Raw genomic sequence first — 8,583 nt, 5'->3', positions numbered from 1 at the left:
AATCTACTACTTACTCTCAAAGAAGGACTTGCTCCGGAGTTCAGTCAATATAATTTGGCTTTTAAAATAGCCAAAGCATAATCCAACTCTGCCGCAGAGTATTTGTGAAAACAACTTCTGCACTGCAAAGAATGCCAGTATTGCACTACAGCATTTTTGGATGTTACACAGGATGTTGGCTTCCAGATTTGTTGTTAGAATTGAAAAGATGTTTGCCTTTTACCTGCTCTCTTAACTTACTTTCCTATCTCTCCGTTAGGTATTTTGGGGGCAGTAGTAGCGCAGCATAACTTGCTCCTTTTTCTAGCGGGCGCAGGAGGAATATGTTTCTATACTCCTATCACTTACGTCTTACAGAATCGAAGCTGCAAATCCAGGTTCAAATCCAGCTGCTGGCCCTTAAGTTTTCTCTTCCTAGGAGCTTCTTACAGCTCACTGTCCGTTGATGGACAGCGTTGTCTGTATCGAGAGAACAGGAAAAGCTCCGGCCAACGACCTCAAATGTTGACGTGCCTCAAATTAAAAAAAATGTATCTTTTTTTAAAAAGTAAGTCCATATTAATTCTTATACTTGCATTAAAGAAAGCCCTGTCATGTACATCCCAGCTTCTTTTTTTAAATTGATTTTTCAAAAAAAAAAAAAAAAAAAAATTAGGAGGTGAATAGTTTTTTTCTCTCTGTTTTAAGGACAAGGCATTAAATCAGATAATGGAGAGAAGTGAATAAATTGTTATGTAACCTTGTTCAGTGCTATTCCTCTCCAGAGCTATTTAATAGCTGCATTTAAGAGAGAACAAAGGCTATATTAATCTGAGAAATAAGTGTGACATCCGCGCCGAGGGATGGAATTAGTGAGTGGATCAGGTTTGGCTAGCTGTATGTGTATTATACTAGGCTAACAAGAATTAGCAAGCGGTTTGAGGAGGGGGCCGTTTCATATAGACAGTTGGCGCATAGATGTTCCGCCACAACGCCATTCAAAAGAATTATGCTCAGAATAAAGATGCTTCAATATAAAAAAAAAAAAAAATAACATAAACTGTGTTACGGTAAGGTCATTGCTTACAGGAGATCAAAGAGTCATCCTAGAATCAATTTCCACGGCTACATCCTTTTCATTTGTAATTATCACCCTTTTGTACATTATGCCAGATATTAAAATTGATTTTTATAAGAATTATAATAACTGAGTTGGCACAGGAATCAGGTCCCTATTACTTTCTGATACTTATCCTCATCTAAATCAATCAAACAATAAAAGGAAAATCTAATTTAGTACATGAGCTTACTATTGTATTGTTCGAAATTAAGATTTTTCCTAATTAAGGTACTGAGCCACATGATAAAGGAAAGGACATTACAGCAAAGTGTCCTTATACATATCTTTGAGAATATTAATATAGATAATTAAAAAAGCAATCAAACAAATATGGCATGAAACACAAATAAACTTAACTATCGTAATAACCAGGGTATCCGTTGAACTGGGCAGTTTAAAGAAAAAAATATTTTTTTGAAAGTGTTTAATGGGTTGCTTTTTTTATACCTAACGGTAAGATATTCCTGAGATTAGCTACTTGAACAAGGTGGGATTTATGGATTGAGGGTATTCGATATATGGAAAAAAATTTAAATCAAATTCGAAGCAGTTAGTGGATCTGCTAAGTGATGATATGGAATAAGGAATTTAGAAAACTGAAATAAGAAAGACTGTTTAAATGAGCTGGAGTTTTTGGACTATTTAAATGGCAAGTGTTGGAAAAGCGTTGTATAGATACGAACTGGTGAAGGAATTTAATTATTAAACTGATTTATCTATTGTTAGATGTATCTGTATCACTTAATTATTCCGTAATTAGTTAAATATTAAGTGACCTTAATTTTAATTAAGATTTCGTATATAATTTCGTTTACTGTGGCTAAGAATGTTTTGCTTTCTTTGTTTTAGATCTTATTTTTTGCTTCTGTGTGTGGTGAGATTATTGTGACTTATTTTTTTATTTTTGTTTCTTTTGTTGTTTTTATTTAATTGTTCATTATAAGCTTTGATCAAGTAAAGGGTAAAGATAAGTAGAGACAACCCTCAGACGGTTCTTGGACCATGAGTATTTGTCTGTTACGAAGGAATATAGTGGTAAGAGGGCTGCTTGTGAGATAGGATTTTATAGGAGTGATATTGTCTACACATGGATTGTTTTATCCAGTTTCAATTTAAGAAGCTGTTCGAAAATTTAAGAAGTTTTGGACTTTGAAGAAATAAATTTTGGCTGACTCTGCAATAAGATGCAATACTATGTTTTCAAGATGCACTTAAGACGGTAATAGATACTATGGGTGGGAAGCATACTTTACATAATAAAGTTAGTTTATTTATAAACGACATCTTGTATTCATTCGAATGTTGTCTCGGCAAAAATATTCAATAAATTCTTTCAGAAATAAGACAATTAAGTCTGAATAAGTTCAAACAAACCATCAATGGATTTTTATCATTAAATCTGGTATGGACACTCTTTCAGCAATGGTTTTAATTTTCTCTTACTACAATACTATTCTTAACGTTCCAACTCACAAATATTCTTACAGAAAATTTAATAGCCTAAGAGCAAGTAAAAATTATATTCATGAAGTACCTAAAGTATTGTATAAACTTAAATGGATGAACATTTTGAATAGGAATAAAAGTTTTTATGTTTTATTTATTACACTTCGTTTGGTCCATCTTCCTATTCATGTTTTTGTTGCAAGCTTTTTGTTATTGAAAAACCTTTAATGTTATTAAAATGAACTCAGGCATATAAATAAATAAATAAAAATATTATTGAAAAATCGACAATCAGCTCTCCGTACTATAATAGTTATTATAGAAAATATTTTAATAAAATTAGTAATAATTAATAAAACCAATGACTGAAACCATTGGGTTTCAATCTAGAAAAATTGCTGAAAATGTAAAAGAGCGTTCAGCCAAATCACACTTTCGATTATTTAATTCCTTCCAACCTCAGATTTTTTTGAAGACATGCAATTTTTTATCATTTCAATTCATTAGCATTTTATATTGAAATTAGATATTAGATATCAGCACACGTATTAGATGTACATCATCTTTTCCACTCTTTGGCTCTAAAATTCTTGCAAGAACTCCGCTTCGAACAAGAAGGATCATCCAATAACCAAACTCAATCTTTTCTATCTGCACATTTCAATCTTGACCAAGTCTTCCCGACATTTTAGCGTCATGTTAGGAAAGATCTACCATGCAGCTTTTTTCTCTCAAGAAATTCTCAACCAAGATCAATGCTATGTAGTAAATAACATCACCTCAAGCTTAGCCAATTCTGCTTAAGTCTTTGTTTTGAAGTTAATAATTTCAAATCAATTTCTACTTTCTTCTATTTACGAAATGGTTTTCTTTCCTTATTTTCCAATAAATCCTTCACTCCTAGAAGTTCAGCTTAAACTTTTCCAGTTTTAGAACTAATAAGACATATATGGTTGGTGTTCAATCTTTGGATAAATGTACCTTTGTTTTTTTTTTTACACATTATTTAACACGTTATTGTTTCTCAGGTAGGAAATAGGGTCATCATCACTTAGTGTCTCGTAGCAAGATTGATGCGATGGCCAAGGGCATGAACTGCTGTGACTCTTCAAAACTAAATTCCTCACATCCATTAATCTGAATCTTCTATTATCTCTCAACACCACCGTAAATTTTGTTTAGAGAAGGAAGTTACTCTAGTCCAGCTGCAATCTGTTTTCTTTGTTAGGCCCCTTACGACTTAACATTCAGTGTTGGCTAGTTTTGACTAACTAGAGAACACTGTTCAGAGACTTGCAAAATACTAAAGGATACTTCTGATTTTGACGTGCCTTAATTTAAAAAAATATAACCAAATAGTTTTTTGGTAATTATTCTGTGAATCTAGAGGGAGAGTAATTCGTTTAAATAGTGTTTAGTGAACATTATAACATTTATGGAACCTCTGTAAAGATACGAGGCTGCAAAGATGAAGATTTGAGACTGACCAAAAAGTAAGAAACAGGAGCAAGGAAAAAGAGTGACAAAGAGGCCAGATAGGAAAGTGACAAAGAGATAAAAATCAAGGATGATAAATAGGCAAGAAACAAGACTGAAATAGGCAAGAAGCAAAAGTGAAAAAGGAGCAAAGCAAAAGACTCATAAAGAGACCAGATACGAGCCTAAAAAAAGACCTAAAGAAACTGATAAATGGGGCTTGAAACATGAGAAAGAAAACTCACAAATAGTCCATACATGAGTTGTAATGGGAACTTTACAAAAGTATTGCATAGTTATTTCTTTTCCATATCTGAATGTTTTAAAACCAAGAATTCTGTACAGTTTCTCCATACTTAGTTCCAAAAAACTTGCCAGTTACACACGCTGAAGAGAATGTCCTATAATTGTTTTACTCCAGACCTTTAAAATGTGTATTTATAATGAATCTTAAAATATATATTTCCTGTAAAACTTTTCGAATAATTCCCATGATTTCAATCCTTTTCCTTTAGAAAAGTAAGAAGAACGAAATAGCAATTATTAAAGTAGGTAAAGTTAAAAAAATCCAGCACGCTGCTGTCCAACTAAGTAGCTCAGTATCACGAAACATGAGCGAAGGAACGAAGAGTAGATTGCGAAAACACGAATAAAAGCTAGCTGAAAGAGACGATCAGTATTAGAGGAAGGGGCATCCACATAGGAGGGGCATGTCCCTAGTAGAAGGGGTGTAACAGCGCTGATATTAAATTCAACAGTTGTAAAAGAAGTATACAGTCAAGTGCTATTGGTAACAAACAGTTTTGCTCCAGATTGATAGTCGTGCAAGGACCAGTTTGTTTTTGAACGCATCCGTCACAAGATCATTTAATCATATCCTCAGCTATTTTATCTTCCTTGCCCAGATAAATTTTAAAGGTACGTGGACATTATCATTTTCTAGGTGTATAATTAATGCAAAAAAAAGAAAGAAACATATCTAGTTATCAATTGTGGTAGGTGTTGTATGTTTGACATGATACAATAAAACGCCTGCATGTAAATGTGTCTATATCAGACACGGCAAGACCTACATAAAACTATTTGATATACCATAAAAGAGAGGTAACAACTACAGCTAACCAAATATGTCCTGCTTTCTCCACAAGCGGCCGCTAATTTTCCATAAATAATTGAGAGAATACTGTTAGTCACCCATTTATTTCTATAGATATACTTGAAAGCATTTAGTGGACATTTGTAACAACAATTTTAAAACAAAATTTGAACAATTACTTGGCTAACATGCAGTGGTTTCATTACAAAAATTTACAAATAAAGATGTTTGTAGAACACACCAATGAAACAAGCAACGAAAGACACATGAACTCATTGTTTGTTAACACTGCAAATGTTGAATATATTCAACATATATTACAATATATGTACTCCACGGCGTATATCGATTCAATAATCTAATCTTGCTGCATTTAGCCAGACATCAGGTATAGCACTTTTTAAAGTGATTCTGTACCACGCAGGAATAGTAAATTGGTGGGTTCGTTTATGTCTCAGAAAATGCACATTGCACCGTAATTACAGATTTACTCGCTTCAATTTCTCAAACACAAAAAGATGTATGTGCAGCACGTAGCAATCATTCATACTAATTGTATTCAAGCAAAGTGCACCATAAGCGATTTTGGGGGGAAAAAATTGTGTATCTTATTCGTCGAGTGTTGGCTTCGCATCTCTCCCAAAACTGATCATTATTATGAAACGCACTTTCCATGGTTTAAAGTAAAAAATTCCTAATGATAAAATCATTATATTTAAGACATTTCAAGCCCAAATGGTCAAATTTCAAGGGTGAATACTTAGAAAAGTAAAAACAAAATCTGGGTCTAAACTTTGAAAGGTATCAATATCCTACTGCTGTTAACGTTAAACGTCTAATTTGTCTAATTTACAAATTCCCTTACTATTTGGAGCTTTCTAAATTTCTGGTTACTTTAAGGGTAAAAAAGAAGGTAAGTAACTGAACAATAAAACACTGCAACTTGAGGGAAATATGATGTTCCCTACTATGATTTTTCTAATAATAAACATTACACACAAGAAAATTAGTAATTAAATTTAAAAAAAGAATAAAACCACGGTCGCTTGAAACCGCAATTATTAATATAATTAATTTAAATTAATTATTTTTTTCTAGTAGCATGCTTGTGCACTTCTCTTTTACTGATTTTTACTAATACATATCAACTCTGTCTCATTATTGACACACTGTCGATTACCTCACAAACACATGTGGTACAATAGTGTGGAATTAGAACCTATTTAATTGGGAAGTAAAATTCTCTATCAACCTCTGCGAATGGAAGAAATACTGTGATTATAGTATTACTGATTTTTATTAAAGAAGAGTGATGAATAAATTCATCTACGTTTTCGATATAAATTATTATAATATTGGAATATTTGCAATTCCTGAAATAGATATTACGTTAATTTGAAATTATATTATAGTGTGACCTAGAATTGTAAAATACATTAAAATGACGATTTGTAATAAAACATCACTCGCCCAAATACCACTGAATCTAAAATATCTAAAACTTTTCTCGTACAAATTCCATGTTCAATTTCGCAACATGTCTGATTCAGAGCAAACTGCTCAATCTCACAAAACTCATATTTCCTACATTATTACATAGAAAACTTCAGTTCAGCATTAATCCTTTGACTTTATGTCTATGTGTCTCCAAGTTATTCGCCATGATAGATTTTCCTTAGAACGTATTTCTCACCAATGGGTCGGAGTTAACTAGTTGCACTTTAACATAATCTAACTTCCTAATCCGTTAAAAACACAGGACGGAACACGGTTGGTAGATTGATAGATTTTGGTAGATCTAAAGAGCGCGTAGTGTTTCAAGTGCTTGTGTGGGCCGAAATAATACATAATTTGCAAGAAAAGTTCTCTTTTTAATTTCTCTTCGAAGGATGCTATCAGAATGCGTAGATAAATAAATTCATCTAAGTTTTCAAAGTCATATCTTGTAAATAACAGCAGCTTTTACAGCTCAGAGCCCCTTATGCAAACCCTGACAGAAGGGGAAGAAAGGGGGAATGCCAGTATCCTGTCGTTAGGTCGTTGCATGAGATTTCTGGCACGTTAAGACAAAAGGAAATAGTGTCACAAAAACAACTAAAGGGTAAAATCCCGAACCTAATAAAGAGGGGTTGCTGGATCTACGAGACCTTCCAAGAGGATGGTGCGATTTTCTCTTTGACTGCAGAGCCTTGGGAACAGGACCCACTCTCAATAAATAAATAAAAGCCACGAACCTCTAATAGCATATTAAATAAACATTCAAGGCCATCTTCTTGTCTTAAGCAATTATGCGGACTAAATTCATCAGGCACTTTCTCTTAGAATTTGACCACATATTCATGCTAGTCATCAAAATTCTCGCGAACAGACTAATTTCGAAAGAAATCTTTATTGTACTCGAACTTAATATAGGATATCTCTTTTAACATTGTCCTAAGCGCTTTTGCAACCATTACTGTTTAGGTAACTGTAAAGGAAATTAAAAATATTCGTTAAGTTTATTTCTTAACATATCAAGAAAAAATACTATTTTATTATAAATGTTCAAATATTTATTTAATAAATAGAATCGTCATGAATATTATCATAAAATTAAATTCAGTTAATTCGTATAAAAATTATTTCTTTGCAAACGTTATAAACCTTTCTTACTTCACATCGCAGAATCTCTCGCGTTTTCTCCCTCTCTTTGGGAATTCATTTCGTTTCTTCATTATTACTGCAATGTCGTAATACTTGGTGATTTTAAAACTGATCTTTAACAAAATTCAAACGACAGTTCTTGAATCTGTAATTTCTAATCTTGTTATGTTATTGATTCCTTAATTTTTAACAACTACCAACAGCATGTTATTGTTCACTTTATAGTACCTTTAATGTGGTTAGCTCCTGGATATTATTACTGATTTTATCCCTCTTAGCACCATGTCTTTTATTTTTCTTTATAAAAACATGTAAAAATGTAAAAAATCGCATACTAATAATCGATGTTAGGTCTAACTGTTTGATACCTCTTGGAATGGTGAGAAACTTAAAGTATTAAATGATAACTTATCGCAGGCGTTGGCATGTACCAATGCTGCTTACGTTAAAAATCATCTGCTCTTTGTGTTAGTGATGAAATTCAGGCAGATTGAGGGTTTTAATAAAAATAAATTCTATTCTCAACTCTTGTAAGTAGCATTAAGCAGTTAAAACCTGAGTTGCTCATTTTTGACATTAAGAAGAATTTGTCTTTTATTTTGTTTTTGTTTTTATAATTTTCTCTTTTCTATTCTTTCATTTTCTGCTGTAGAAAAGTCTTTCATTAGATCATATTCGTAATTAAAGAATCATCTTTCACTAAAAACTATCTCCCCACAAGCTCTGATCCCTGCCCAAAACCTCAGGAAAGATAGTTTTTCTCGCAATGATTTATTAATCCGTTTCAATGTGGTTTGAGCAAACAGAGTTCCTTGCTGAAAGT

At 32.6% G+C, this 8,583-nt stretch overlaps 1 protein-coding gene across 1 annotated transcript in view; it reads left to right on the top strand.

The window, feature by feature from the left end:
• Window positions 1-4,768: 4,768 nt before the first annotated feature.
• LOC141457685 (uncharacterized) overlaps window positions 4,769-8,583 on the top strand; it is a 39,529-nt gene continuing 35,714 nt past the window's right edge. Inside the window, exon 1 of the mRNA XM_074134893.1 lies at window positions 4,769-4,939. The gene's annotated coding sequence lies outside the window, so the exon portion shown is untranslated. The remainder of the gene's footprint in view (window positions 4,940-8,583) is intronic.

This window comes from Rhodnius prolixus, unplaced genomic scaffold, assembly GCF_049639745.1.
Source record: "Rhodnius prolixus isolate KJV_2025 unplaced genomic scaffold, Rpr scaffold_5, whole genome shotgun sequence".
NCBI classification, from domain to species: domain Eukaryota; kingdom Metazoa; phylum Arthropoda; class Insecta; order Hemiptera; family Reduviidae; genus Rhodnius; species Rhodnius prolixus.
This window is presented reverse-complemented; position numbering and strand designations above follow the sequence as displayed.